This window comes from Chionomys nivalis, chromosome 5, assembly GCF_950005125.1.
Source record: "Chionomys nivalis chromosome 5, mChiNiv1.1, whole genome shotgun sequence".
Classification (NCBI taxonomy): domain Eukaryota; kingdom Metazoa; phylum Chordata; class Mammalia; order Rodentia; family Cricetidae; genus Chionomys; species Chionomys nivalis.
In genome coordinates, this window is record NC_080090.1 from 2,915,910 (window position 1) to 2,931,486 (window position 15,577).

General features: G+C 48.7%; 1 protein-coding gene across 1 annotated transcript in view; it reads left to right on the forward strand.

The window, feature by feature from the left end:
- The window catches only part of Taf1a (TATA-box binding protein associated factor, RNA polymerase I subunit A), a 118,607-nt gene that overhangs the window by 62,058 nt on the left and 40,972 nt on the right, over positions 1 to 15,577 (forward strand). The window lies entirely within an intron of this gene.

The window sequence follows — 15,577 nt, forward strand, 5'->3', positions numbered from 1 at the left end:
CTCTCCCTGATGCATCCTTTGATCTCAGTGTTTGGCAGTGGGAAATCCAGCTTGTTTCAGCCAGCTTGCTTAAGCAGCCCACTCCACACTCCCGTTGCCTGTAAGTGACTGGCTCCTAAGTAAGTCCTCTGGAAGATAGATGGCCCCTTTCTTTCCTCCAGACAGAAGCCCACGCACCAAAGAAAAGCAGGTTCAGCTCTGATCCTCCAACTCCTGGTATCTGGGCTCAGCCAATGGCTAGTAAACACAACTACACTCCATTTGGGGTCCTCTGATTTGCTGACTCTGTATGCTTTGCCTTGAAATCTCCTGACCCCACTTCTTAGCCTTGTACATCTCTGTGGAAGATAGGTAGGTGGCTTTTTTTTTTTTTTTTTGACTGGACTTGGCAGTGAGGAAACAGCACAGTCAGCCAATGGTCCATCTCAAAACAGTACGCCTCCCTCTGTGAGGGCCTCAGTGAAGGGCCGTGGCTTCTGAACCACAGGAGGAATTATGAACTAATGTGTGGGGTTGTGAGGCACTGGAGAGATGGCTCAGAAATAGCACTGGCAGCTCTTCCAGAGGACGTGGGTTCAGTTCCCAACACTCACGCAACAGCTCACAAACACCTCTAATTCCAGTTCCAGGGGATCCAATGTCCTCTTCTGACTGCTATAGGAACCAGGTACACACGTGGTTCATATATACACATACAGGCAAAATCCACACACACACACACACGAAAGAAAAACTAAGAAAGGAAGTGAGGTTCTGGCAGTTCTCCAAATCCTGAATTACACCCAGAACATTGAGGGATGCTGAGTTTCAAGAGGACAAGCATAGCATGCTATGGTGGCCAAGGGCTTTATAGCACAGTATAGTGGTTTCTAAAAGTTAAGGGCTTTTAGAGGTTAAGTGGACTCTTCTCTAGACGGGATGAATGTACTCTGGACTGTGTTTTTTGTCTGTTTGCTATGTTTGTTTGTTTTCTGATAGAAACCAGTTGCCTCTTTCTTTGCAACAGGCACACTGGCTCACGCTGCACCTCCCCAGCCTTTCCACAAAAACACATGCGCAATAAAACACATGTGCTGGTGCTTGCAGATCAAGCGGTGAGACTGGGCAGCGACAGGGGCAGAAGGATAAGGTCTGGTCATGACAGCTGTGGTGATACAGGTGTATGGCAGGAGACAGCTCCATGCTGCCAGCCACAGTGGCCTTGAGGAGCTCTGGTTGGAGACCTCCTCCCAGTCCAAGTCCAGTGCTAGGCTGCGCCCTCAGGGCAGGACTCTATGAAGCAGCGTTGGGGTGTTAAGAAGAGGTTTGAAGAGGTTAAAACACGGGTGTTAACAGGAGGCCAGACGCTAAGAGAGCAGTTAGTAGTCATACAAACTGTGTTTGGGATAGTCAGGATACACTCATCTCCAGTTTGTGTATCCTGACTATCCCAAACACAGTTCTTTAACTGGCCCTGGCCCTGAAATCTGGGTGAAAAATCCAGAGTCTGGAAAATTCATGAGTTCAGAAAAGATTCTTGGCTCTCTACCGCAAGTGCCTGTGCGCACAGGGCATCCTAGCATCCACGAGAAAACAGAGACTGGCTGTGACCACAAAGCAGTCGAGAACTTTCATTTTGGGAGTCCCTCCCCCGCCCTTGCCTTCTCGCAGGACAGGACCTTGGACCCAGGCTGGGCTGGCTGACTGAGGCTGCCACGTGTCGGCCACAGCCAGGGCGGTGTCCAGGTCCCGGTGGCCACGTTCCCAAGGCTACCGTCAAGAGATGGCCGGAGGGGCGCCACAGCGCCTCCCACCGGCAGACATGCGCAACTGCAGGCCTGGAGCCTTCCCGCAGTCAGAGAGTTTGCCTTGAGAGAGAGGGTGGAGCCTTACACACCCATCCTGACTCACCAGTACGTCGTACCCTCACACCCCACCCCAACCCCTTGCACCTCTTCTTGCTTTTGTTGAATTCCAGGATTTCTTTTTTTCTGCCTCACTTCTAAAATACAGTAAGAATGCTTATCTGTAGAAGCAGCCCCAGGTGCTAACATCTTAGGAATCTCTTTCCCATTGAATCTTTTTTGTTCGCTTATTTACTTTAAATGATATTTTTATTCTTGGAGAGTTCCATATGCTTTACTGTTGGTTATATCGACTCTCCTACTGACTCCCTCTAGCTCCCTCTAATGCCTCCACCCCTCCCCTACCAGCTTCAGCTTTGAGTTCTCTGTTTTGATTTATATTATCAGTTACCCCTTGAACCCAATTAGTGCTGCCCTCGTGCACGTGAGTGTGGTTTCCTCCAGTAGGACGTGAGCAGATAGCCACAGCTAATGAGATCTGATGCACGGGACAGCTGTGCCAGACCCAAAAGTCAGCGTTCCACAGCTTCCCTCCCCTGCCCGCTCTTCCATTCTGTCTGTCCCTGCTTTGAAGTTCCTGGAGCATTGGATCCTGGGAGGTCGGTACAGACGACCCATCCACAGCTGAGCCCTCAGTTTTATACTCAGCACCTTGACCTGCAATGTGTCTCTACATGAACCATCACCCACGGCCAAAGGAAGCTTCTCTGACCAAAGTCGAAAGGAGCACAGATCTGTTGGTACATGCATATTTAGAAGGTGTTTGATAGTTGATAGTAGGACCCTTTAGCAAGAAAAAAAAATAAAAAAGAAAAAAAGAAAAAGAAAAAATAAAAAAGAAATAAAAAAAGAAAAAGAAAAAAGAGAGATACCCCATATTGCCGGACAGGGCCTATAATCTCCTCAGCATGGGCTTTTGCTCAGGTTTACAGTACCAGGTATGAAATTCCTCTTGTGGGGCAGGCCTCACATCCAATCAGAAAGTGATTGGTTACCTGCTTAGCTGTTGAGCCCTTATATTCCAGGGGGCTCTTTCTGTGGTCTGATCAGTGTTGTTGTGTGCAAGGGTCACAACTGTATCAGGTTATTGGTGACTTTCTCCTCCAGAGGCCTGCACCGCACCTCAGGCACTATGCACACTAGCGAAGAGAGTTTCTAGCTCTCTGTGTTGAGCACCGAAAGTTGGGGTGTCTTCAGCAGTAGGATCTGACCATCTATCTATGGTGGGCAACCGAGAGCAGTAGTAACGGGCTGTGTTGTTCTGGGTATCTCTGGGGACTCCTTGAACAGTGATTCGTAGGGAGGTATGGCCCGCCTGGCACTGAGATTTTCATTTAATAACTTATGTCTTCTGGGAACAGTATTACTCACTCATGTGGGGTACTTCTGTTCAATATCTATCTTCTATCTGTCTCTCTCTTAAAATTAGTGGCTTTTAATAGGCTTCTTCATGTATCCACACTTTGGGCTAATCTACTCCCTGCCATTTCATCTCCTAAATCCCCCTGTCCCCATGAAAGTCTTTAACCTTTACTATATTCCACCTCTCTCTTTCATGTTGCCTGTGTTCTACTGTCCCCTTTAACTGATTTTTTTTTGTGTGTGTGTGATTGGAAGATGAAGAAGATGATGATGGAACCATTTTGTGTGGGTCCTTAGGAAGCATGCATGAGATAATGGGCACGGAATTCTTTTATTATTAATTGTTCTTGCAAGTGCTAGGTGAGGCCATCCTGCTGGAGGAGGGCCACTCGTACAAACGGTGACATCAGAAGGCACTGGAAGGAACAGAAAAGGTCCATAGTTCCAGTGGTGTGGCCTAAACAGCTTATGCATACCTGATGAGTGGGCATTTTCCCCTTCCCGGGAGCTGGGAGGAGAGGAGCTGGGAGGAGAGAATCTCCCTCTGGGAGCTGGAAGAGAGGCGTGAGCCATTCTCAGAAAGGTGTGCTCTCTTGTTTCCTGCAAGACTAATGAATTAGAACAAAGCTCTCACTGCTGTCCTCGTTCCCAGGGCTTACCCCTACCTGGAGCGACAGTGGACTCTGATGTTTCGTGGTGGTAAATGAGATCCTGATGGTCTTTTCATGGACTGGAGAGCAGCCGAGACCACAAAAAAGCTCCAGGAAGTCTCCTAGCTACTCACGTCCACCAGAGCCTCCCTGTGTGTCCTGACTGCTTGTGGGGTGGCAGTGGCCTTCAGCCCGGGAACCAGGATGTCCCAGGGATCTTAATTCTAACTGCACACTGGAGTGTCCCCGGGTCCCCGAGAGTCCCTTTCAGCTACTGTGTGGTTTAGTCATTCCTTTTGAAAAAACCTTGATATGATTCTATTTGAAGGCAAAATTGAAAATCACTGATAAATTTTTTTCTTCTTAATCTTGTAAATGGATGATCAGAGACTCTCAGTGCTGAAGTACAACCCCCCAGCATGAACGTTGGGTTGATTTTCTTACAGAGAGTAGTTAGACCTTCTTATCTGCAGGTCTCCGTCTAGACAGATTGCTGGGACAGTGCTGGTGGACTGTTGTAGAACTTTTGGTCCTGGATCAGGTGCTAATTCTCGTTTGGGGGTGAGGATCCTGGTTCCCTTGGTTGCTCTGCTGCTCCTAGTTGTATGGCCTCGGCCAAGTGACTTGACATTTCTGAACTTCAGTTTCTTCTTGTGTAACAAATGTCTCTTTAGAGAGCCAGGACAGGCTCCTCGTGGGTTAAACAGCAAGAGGCAACAGAGGTCTCTGCATACAATTTGTGCCCTTTAGAAGACCAGTGGCTTAGCCATTGTGTTCCTGGGGTAACATGTTTGTGTTAAATGGTGGTGGCAGTAGTGCCTCCTCCTTCTGCTCCCTCCCACCCTTCCTCCTCTTCCTCCTCCTCCCTCCATCCTCCTCCCTCCTTTCTCCTTCCTCTCTGCCCCCTCCTCCCCCACTACTTCTTCCACCCTTTCTCTTCCCACTCCTCCTCCCTCCTCCCACTGCTCCTTCCACCCCTCCTCCCACTCATCACCTTTCTTTCCCTAGATCCTCTTTTTCATCTTTCTCCCTGATATGGCCAAATACCCGATAGAGTCAACCTAAGAGAGCAGAGGTTTATTTTGGCTCATCATTTAGGTCATTTAGTCCTTCATGGTAGGGAAGGCAATGGTGGCACATCCGTGGTGCTCAGAGCTTCTGGTGTGACTTGTTCCTCACCAGGGAAGTAAGGGGAGAATTAGGAACCGGAGAGTAAGTTCCAAGGACCTGCCTATAAACCCAAAGCTTGGTCCCTACAGCCTCCCATGTCCCAGCAAGTCTCCATGCCCAGCACAGCCTCCCCAAACAGCGCCAGCTACTGGGACCAAGTGTTTAAACACATGAATGTGTGGGAGACATTTCACATCCAAACCACTAGACTTATGTACTTGTTTCTAGACACGAGGTTTTTAATCAGGGGTGATTTTGTATCCTTCACGGTAGGGAGCCAATGGCAACATCTGCAGATACTTAGGTTGTTATAACATGATGGAGTTGAGGAGTGGGGGTGCTACTGGCATTTCCTGGGCAAAAGGCCAAGGGTACTGTTAAATGTTTGTGGTGGACGGGCAGCTTCACAGCAACACAGACTGCTTTGACCCAGTGATGCCAAGGGCAAGAAGTCCCAGTCTCTAAGTATCTGCAGTAATGATGAATCTGACGTTGCTGGACGGTGTGTGCCTGTAGCTCGCACTTCACGCACTGGGCAGGCAATGAGCAAGGACTTTGGGCAACGCCCAGCCAACAGCCTATCAATTCTTAGCGGCCACAGTGGAGACACTCTCTTCTTCTTAGATGTGAAGAGCCATGGCGACATGCACCGTGAGACTAATCTTGCACCCCAAATTTAGAGATCTTGATCCGAAAGGTTAAATAAAGACAAGACGGTTGCATCAGGTCCCTTGGGAGGACCATCTTTCTCCACGTCTGTGTTTGGGACACCTGGAGACAGCATTAGCTTGTCTGTCATGAACTTGTCATTTAGAAGAGACAGCTGCCAAAGAAGGGTGAGGCAGGACTGGCAAGTAAAAGTCTCGCTCAGCTTCCTTGTTGGTGCCATGGGTCTTAGCTCATTTACCTCAAAGATAGAAAGATCATAAGACTTCCCGGCAAAGTGTTCCAGCTGAGTAAGTAGAGGAGAATTCCTGCAAAACTCCACAGGAGAAAACTATTTTCTCTAAAAAAGGATCTCCGAGGTCCTCTTGGCTGCTATTAAGCGTCTGATCAGTAGGTGGCGCTAGGTCACCACATAAGAGAATTCCTGCCTGGCCTGCAAATTATTTCTGTCAGTCTTGGAGTGCAACATATTCCGAGAGAGAAAAACAGAGTAACAGGAAAGATTTAGTTCTTAAAATAAGTCAGCAGCTTAGTGAGGCAGACTCGACCGCGGCAGGTACATTTTCTTGCTTGAACTGGTGGAAAAGGACATTTGCTGCCAGAGGCTCTGGCTGCAGATACCAAATCATCGAAACACAATTAAATGAAGTCACGCAGCAGGCCTGGCCTCACAGGTGAACCTGAGCCATCTGGCGCCCAGTCACAAGTCTGGGATCCGGCATGGACAGTTTTGTTTTCTCCGTCAGTTCTGGTCTCGGCTTCTTGTTGTTTTGTCAACTTGCAGATGCAACGCGACCAGGTTTTCTCTTTCTGGATCATGGTTTGCGATTGATTTCTTGACTGGGAACTGAGCAAATAACTCAAGGAAAAGGGTCTGGATAGCAGTGTTGTCCCTCGTCCCCCCCCCACCTCCCCCAATTCTGAGAGCTAGCGCCCCCCTTCCCCACCTCAATTTTGAGAACTAGGTTGCTGGAAAATGCTGTGGAGCAGATTCTGATATTTTGGGAGAGTCAAATCCTGGCATCAGTGTGGGCCATTGTGACAGAGATTTGACAGGGAGAAAATGGAGGAGAAAGATGGCGGGTTAAACAGGCACTAGGGGGAGAGTTTTTAATAGCATATATTAATATGCATAATAACGGGGTTCATTATGATATTTCTATACATGTAGCTAAAGCATTTCAACTACATTCACCCTCTCTTGTCCCTGCCCCCTCCTGCTGTTCCTATCCCTCTTCCCAACAAGTACCCATCCAACTGCATGCCTCCTTGTTGTTCCTGTTTCCTTAGGACTGCTCACGTGAGTAAGGGTAGAAGTTTATTAACCGGAGCACGGACCACTTAGCAGTGGCTACACCACTGAAGGAAGTGGTTCCCCTCCCCCAGCAGCCATTAACTGCCCGCTACTCCTCAGGGAGGAGCTAGGTCTCTAGTACCCCTCTGAGTCCTGAGATGCTGAAGGCCTTGTCCTGTGCAGGTCCTGTCAATCACTGTGAGCTCAGGCATGCCATTGCTGTGTCACGCCTAGAAGACAGGGTCCCACAGCAAAGCACTTTTGTTTCTTGTAATTGTTGGGGACCCCTGAGTGTAAGCTGGGCTTTGTTCCCAGGAGGTAAGTGACAGCGGTAAGTTAGCACGACAAACTATAAACAGAATTCATACACCTGGATAAAGGAATCAGCAAATTTGCCTTCTATAGTAGCATGCACATCACCTTCTGCAGATGTCAAACGCCGCTTCATGAGCGGTCATAATCAAGTCCCTGCATGTTAATGATGCTTGTGGATCTCGGCTGTAGTTGCTAGGAGCCTGGCAGTGGGATGCTGTCTCTCACCATCACTTCAGGTTAACAGCAGACCCTCAAGAACTCTGGTCTAAGAAACAGTGTTTCCATGCCTCGGGGAACGAGAAGTGCTCAGGCGGCTAACTTTCACGTAGGGATAAACTGACAAGTGAAACCCATGGGGGAGCTTGCGTCCTCATTCAGGGACATTTTGCCATCCATCTGACGTTTCTCTCATCTGTGGGACATTCATTCTACACAATGTTAGCTTCAGGGCACGAGGAAGATCTGAGCAGAAATGCAAGTAGGATCTCTGCCTGTAGGAAGACACGACAGCAGGCCCCCGCTCTGCAGATCCTTCGCACATCCGATCCGAGAAACGGGCACTTCTAAAGTTAACTTAATTCACGCAGAAGAACTTAAATGAGCCGTGCAAGGTTGTCCAGGCACAGATGTAGGTCTGGAAAGCAGAGAAGAAATAACTCTCAAGGGTGAGAGGGACAATGGTGGAAGGAGGGAGGAAGGCCGGGGAAGTAGTCAAGGGAGATGGTCCTGAGCCAGGGCAGCCGGTCCCGGAAGGCAGGGGCTGCCTCTCTACTGAGGTGTCAGAGGGGCAGAGGGTGGGGGCGAAGCAGAGGGCAAAACAAGGTCACTGCAGAGTGTGGGACGGGATGGTTGGCTTTGACAGTGTTGGGGGATTTTAAGGAGGGCAAGGGGGTTCGACCTCAGAGCTTTGAGCTGCAGGACGGACTCCTGCGGCAGCAGTGACACATGACAATGTTGGCTTCAGTCAGGCGCTGGCCTTCTCTGGATGTTTAGTGGTGTAATCCCCTCCCCTGCCCTCCATGGAGCAGAGGTAGGAGAGAAGATTTTCAAGGTTGTTGATAGTACTGGGGCCTTCCTTTTCTGTTTTTTTTTAAAATTGTATTTATAGTGAAGGGACTCCTCCTCCTCCTCTTTCTCTTTCCTTTTATTTTTACTCTAAACTAATTCTAGATGCTGGCAGTATGGTTTATTAGCTAAAGATGCTTGCTGCCAAGCCTGACAACTTAAACTCACATGGTGGAAAGAGAGAACCAATTCCTACTGACCTACACACACATAGACACAGACACACACACTAAACATTTGTAAAAATCTGTTCCATATTACACAAGCCTTGCAGACTGGTAGCCTCCTGTCTGTCTTTTTCAAACAGGCTTTAGTGAGAAGCCTGGCTTTCCTCTCTGTCTCCGTCCTAAGGTCTTCCCTATTTCACACTTATTTATCCACCTTGCACCCCGTGGGAGGGGCAGCGCTGTGGGAAACACGAAGGTGACTTAGCTATTGGTTCTTCCTCGAGGGGGCTTTGAAGTCGGCTTGGAATAAGAAGGTATTGAATGATGCAAGGGAGGAAATAGCAAGGGCTCTGGGGACTGAGGAGTGGACAATTAGCCAGGATGGCTTCCTGGAAGAGATAGCTCGACCTTGAAGGAGTTTGGTTTGGGCCACACAGAAGCCAAGGTCCACACAACAGATGTTCCCTGAAGAAAGGAATGAAACTCAGTGAATGAGAACTGAGGGAGGGATGTCCCCCATGAAGATGGTCAGAAAGACCAGTGACTAGAGAATCATATTGATAAAATTTACCACGGTATCTTAGGTCATGTCCCAACACATATGTACTTGTTAGCTCAATCCTCATGGCATCTCTGTGACACAGGGACACCATCTTCCAGTTACAGATTGAGAAAGACCTGGAGGGAACTCACGAGTTGTCTGAAGCTTCACAGCTTGTAATAGCGAGCTTCACTTTGACCCTGGCCTATTCTTGTTGGGAGGGAAGTGGAGAAGTTGACTGCTCCACCTTAGCCAGACCCACAACCGCCACCTCCATCTTCAGCTCGCTTTCATAGGTATCCTTGCCCGGCCCACACTGTCCACCCTGAGATGTCCAGTCTCTTCTTCCTGAGACTGCATGTGGCCCAGGGGCCTCTGAGTAGCGCCAGAAGCCCCACATAGCTTCCCAATGGAGCACAGGGAATTTCTGCACTGCTGGGTGTAGACACAGGCCCTGAGCGGTAACAGGCAACAGCAGCGGTGGTAGGCCTTGGCCTCGCCATGTCCTTTCTCTAGTTCTAAATGTAGATCTTGTGAACTCTGCAGCATGGGAAGAACGCCAACAGGCTTTGGGTAATGCAGAGCCCTATGGACTCTTGGGCCAAGAACTAATTATCTTTTTTCGTGTGTGTAGATGAATGGGCCTCTCTGGGTGTCTGTGTTAATACGAATCAGCATGGGATGAAATGCTTTATCATGCTTCTACAGCCCAGCACCTGAGGTATGGGAGCTAGAGGTGCAGACATGACATGGAGGCTTACGTTTCCTGTGGGAAAATCACTCGCACAGAGCCAGCAGTCAATAAATAAGTGTGAAATGAAGAAATGAGAACTCAAGGGTATTGTGTCCAAGATAATGTCCTAAGGGAAGGAGGGAGAGGGCAGAAGAGGGCTGGGCATATTTTGAGATCTATTTTGACAACTTATGTTGAATCATTAGAAGGCTAACATTGAAGATCAGGGTGATGGTGTTGAAGTTAGCTATATGATTGGGCTTTAACAACAGTCACTGATGTTCAGACCAGTCATAGGCTACGAATGACATGTTGGAGAAGGTACGATGCTTAAACCTTGGATCCTGTTCCAGAGGTGTCCTTTGGGCAGAAGAGACAGATGTGACAGTTTATTACTCACACTTCAGAGATGGGCAAATAGTGCTCAAGAATGCTGATGTGGGCTGGGTGGTGGTGGCACATGCTTTTAATCCCAGCACTTGGGAGGCAGAGGCAGGTGGATCTCTGTGAGTTCGAGGTCAACCTGGTCTGTAAGAGCTAGTTCTAGGACAGATAGGGCTGTTACACAGAGAAACTCTGTCTTGAAAAAAAAAAAGAAAACTAATAGGAATGCTGACGTGGAGCCTGAGGATAGAGGACGAGCTTCAGGGAGGAGCTGCCTGGGGAAGAGTGGATAAATGTGAGACTCTGATTGGATGTCTAGTCTTATGTACATATGGGGCAGTTGATGAGATAGGGTTGGAATGAGAATGTCCCCTATAGACTTAGATATTTGAACATTTGATCCCCAGTTGGTGGCACTGTTTGGGAAGGTTTAGGAGGTGTGGCCTGTTGGAAGAAGTAGGTCCCTGGAGGTGGGTTTTGAGAGTAAAAATGCCTTGCCTGCTTCCAGTTTGCTCTCTACTGCTTTGTGCTTGCACTTGGAAGATGGGAGCATTTGGCTTCCTGTTCCTCCCACCGAGCCTGCTGCCTGCTACCATGATGGGTCTTATCCCTCTGGTACGGCAATTCCAAATAAACCCTTCCCTCCCCAAGTTGTCTTGGTCATGGTGTTTCATCACAGCGACAGAGATGTTGCTAATACACGTGGCTAGTTCTCCAGAGGCCCAACATAATCCTCCTGGTCTTGCAGAGACAACCTCCCATCATCCAAACGCTTGCTGTGTGCCAGGAAGCACTCCGTGAATGAGGAGTTAGTCATGTGAGATCACAGCAGGGCCAGGAGCTCAGCTCCTGTGTCCAGTGGTATTAACAGGTTCTCAAGGGCCCCATGACAAGGATGGAGCCCAGTGCCATCCCTTTCTGGCTAGCTATGTCATTCTCAGTCACTTTTGGCATTACCTTCTTGGTTGTGTTTTAACCCAGCAGCCTTGGTTTTTCTCTCTGGCCCATGGAAAGCTGCAATGCCCAGAGTTGGTGTGAGGCCAGAATCCTCCACAGGATTTCTAAATGTATGACTCTCAGCAGATGGTGATTTTTTTAAAAAGGGTTTTAGAGAGCATTTGTTTATTTATGCATGTCTGTATTTGTGTGTGCACACACATGCTAGAACACACATGTGGGAGTCAGAGGATAACCCGCCAGAGTCAGTTCTTTCCTTCCATCATGTGGGTCCTGGGGATTGGACTCTAATGGCATACAGTTGGAAGCATACACCTGTACCCTCTGAGATGCCTTAGCTAGTCCTCAGGAGATGGTTCTTCCCTCTGAGCAAGAACATCGCCTCATTGGAGACAGGTGGCTGGACTCAGGTATCATGAGGAGTAGAGGACACAGCTGGCGGGAGCAGGGTGCAGTCCTGAGGAGGTGGGATTGAGGAGAAATTAACTCTTCCTTTCACGGTTCCCTGTCTCCAGCACAGCCAACCTTCTGGGCTGACGTTCGTAGGTTTTGTATTTGACTTAGCAGCAGGATTAAGTGTGCCACCAGGTCCAGGAGATACGGGTGAAGGTGAGTCGGCTGACATTCTCATTTGCACGCAGGGATAAACTGTCCTTGAATCTAGTCCACAGACCAAAGCGCAGAGCTATTAGGCTGGACTCTAGGCAGGGCTTTATTGGACAAAAGCGTCTACCGCGGCTCTTCATGCCCGCTAGTTTTGGAAGGACGGCTATGAATATTAATCCCTTCCCTTGGCAGACTGAAAGCCCCTTGCAAGCAGAACTGAGTTGTTCTGCAGCTTGCCAGGATCTGATGAACTGACGCCGTGATCACAGGATTCATTTTGGAGGGTTATGCTGCATCCTGGGGGAGCCCAGCATCTTTTCTGATGGTTGTTTCTGTTCTGCCTTAAATGTCTTTGTCTCTCTTTCTTTGGTAGCAGGCAACAGGAGTCTTCAGCTCACTTCTATACAAGGACGTGCAAAATTAGTGGAAATGGCTGAAAGTTCTACGCAGCCATGGCTAGCACAACAACCCCTACTTAGTGTAAATTTGTAGGGGGTGACTGAGATGAACCCTGAAAAAACACCAAACAAGTCCTCCCTGTAATTTTTTTTGGGTGCTAGTGCTGGGGATATCAACAGAGATACGAGCTGTTAGGGTTTGGGTGTGAATGTCCCCCACAGGTTCACATGTTTGAACCCTTGCTGATGGTGGTGGCATTGTTTTGGGCGGTGGAACCTGTCTGCAGGAGGAAGATTTCTGGGAAGAGGGACTGGGTTTCTAGCCCAGGACCCCATCTCCTCACTCCTTTCTACTCCCCAACTGACCGAGAACAGGCAGGATCATGCGTCCCCCGTAGCTGCAGGCATTCACCTCTCCATCCTTCCCCACCATGATGGACGTTAGTCTTAAACCATGATCCAAAATAAATGCTTTCTTTCTTAAGCTGCTTCTTTTAGGTACCCGTTCTCAGCAGTAAGACCAGTGACAGTGGCTATGGCAGCGGCGGGCAGGGGGCTAATGCTGAGGTGTATGTTAGAAAGAAGGGAGAGTTTGGGTAAGCCAGGCTTCTGTCTTGGAGCAGGGATGTGATTTGGTTTTAATTCCCGGTGATGCCTCTCAAGGAGCACAAAGGACATTTGAGAAGCTGACATGGAATTGACACATTCTCCGTCACCTTAAGCATCATTTTGAGAAGCATAAGCCATCACCCGCTGCCCGTAAGTGATGCTCTGTGATGAGAAGCCTGCGCTTATAGTGGCCTGGAGAGTCACTAGAAGCTGGCAGGCAGCACTTCTTGAAGATTCACAGTTCATACAGATGTTAGCAAGGTAAAATTTCTGAGTTCTGCTGGGTGTAGGGATACAGGTGTTTAACCTCAGCCAAGGTCCCTGTGAGTTCCTGGCCAGCTGGAGCCATCTAGTTTTCCTGTCTCCACATCCTGAGAGTGTTAAGATTATAGGCACTTGGTTACCATGCCAGGCTGCAATTAGCTTAACCAACGTTTTTTCAAATTTGACTGTAAACCTTTTTTTTTTTTTTCACCATACTTGGGGTAATTGAGTTAAAGCAAAGGCAGGTAGCACAAACCAAGTTCTTCTGCAGGAATCTGGCCAGGTGCTTTGTAGATTTCACCTTCTGTGCAGTAGTTTCCCAAGCAACGTGGTTTTTCCTTCTTTTTTATCTCCTTTCTCAGACCAAGGATTGGAGTTGAGCAAGGTCAAGAGGTCAAGTTTAAGCTTACACAGATAAACGCAGGTGGTGCTGGGATTTGAAACTTGGTCCGCCTCTCCCATTTCCAACCAACAAGCAGGAAGGAACGAGATGGGAATCAGAGGCTCTCAGACAATCAGCGGCAAGTTCAACACTCTCCTCTAGACACAGTCAAGATCATCTACCTGCTGGGAGTCTATCTCTGCCAAGAGAAATGCTTGAGAAGTGGCTAGGCTTGTAAATTCAAAGGTGATGGTGAGGAAGACTTGACCGTCCTTGGGCCCAGCGCAGAGTGGCATTTAGGTGGGTGAGCAGAGGCCGCAGCCTTCATGATGGCACTTGTACTTTATGAGATTCCTTCGTTCAGTTGTTCCCCTGTTATGGCCGTTGAAGCTCTGGGGGGCTATGGAATGGGCTCCATGCTCTGTTGGAGAATAGTGTGCCATTATAACCCGACAGGGGAAAGTGTCTGAAGAAGGGCTTTGCTGCTCACCTACCCCTAGTTTGCAATATCAGAGGTCTTTCTGACCAGGAACTGTCAGCAGGGCCAGGCTTGGTCTAGGGCTCATAGGTCCCCAGGGTGATGTTGGAAGTCAGAATTGAGGCCATCACCATCAACATGAAGTGAGAATCTGAGGATCTCTGTGGCCACTTCTGTTCTTCTTGCACATTCTTGACACCCTTGTATCACAAAGGGGTTTCCATCAAATCTGTCCTCATAGTACAATTGACAAAGGCTTCCTTTATGTGACTCTTTAAGGGAGTGTTTAAGCTTTTCAAAATGTGTGTGTGTGTGTGTGTGTGTGAATTTATGTGTGAGTGTGTGTGTATAAGCCAGAACAGAAAAGGGCACTGCATTGCTTGAAACCTGGGTTTCAAGTTTTTGTGAGATGCTCTGATTGCTACATTGGTACTGAGATCTGAACCCTGGTGCTTATGATTGAACAGAAAGCTCTCTTAACCCCTGAGCCATCTCTCCAGGACCCGTTCAAGAGCTCTGACAGAAAACAGTTTGTGTGACAGGCATCCACCATGAATTCTTTCTTAGAAAAGTTGAGCAGGAGTGTGGCTTTGTCTGAACTCTGGGTGGAGCCTGTGACCTTAGGTAGTGTGCTCAGTTCATCTAAGACGCTTCTGCTGGGCCTCAAAGGCCAGTGAAGATGAAGGGCGCTCCTTTTCAGGAGGGCCCACGTGGGTGTGCGCTGTAGTTCAGGATGGAGGAGGCTTCCTGAGAGAGATGACATGGAGTGTGAGGACGCAGAAAATGGCAAGACCTGGGACCAGGGAGCTTGGAAGGCTTCAGTGAAGCTTGAGAGTGGGAGTCTTTTCCCCAAGATTTTGTTTTTACTTTTAAGTGTCTGTGTGTGTGTGTGTAAGTCTGAGTTTGTGCCCATGAGTATTACTCTTACGGAGGCCAGATCTCCTGGAATTGGAGAGACAGGCACTTGTGAGCCAATGGATTTGTTTTCTGGGAAATGAAAAGTGTTCTCTGCAAGAGCAGTCAGTGTACACTCTTAACCATGGAGTCGTCTCTCCAGGCAGAAGGGGGAATTTCCCTTCTCTTCCCTTCTCTTCTCTTCCCTTCCGTTCCCTTCCTTTCCCTTCTTCCCCCCTCTGTCCTCCTTCCTTCCTTCCTATTTATTTTGAGACAAAGTTTCACTATGTAGGGCCTGGCTTGGAACTCACTCCACAGACTTGTCCAGCCTCAAACTCACAGAGGGAATTTCTTGTCGTATAAAAGGGCAGCGACAAGGAAAGGCTATCCCAGGCAGATGTCACAAGCAAAGCAGTTGGATTTCCAAGTCTAGGCTGAGTCAGGAGGGACTTCCGCGGGGAGAGGGATGTCACCAGCTCCTTGAGGCACACCAGCGTGTAGAAAAGGAGAAGGGAAGACCCCGAATCAGGGACACGTGGTGTGTGGGAGCGCGCTTCAGTAATCGGCTGCCTTTATGCATCGCACTACAGGCAGCCAAGTTGTCTTTGGGAGGGAAACCTGGCCTTGGCTTTGTGTGCAGGATATGGAATTAAAATTCTATTTTCACGCCGGGCGGTGGTGGCGCACGCCTTTAATCCCAGCACTCGGGAGGCAGAGGCAGGCAGATCTCTGTGAGTTCGAGGCCAGCCTGGTCTACAAGAGCTAGTTCCAGGACAGGCACCAAAAGCTATGGAGAAA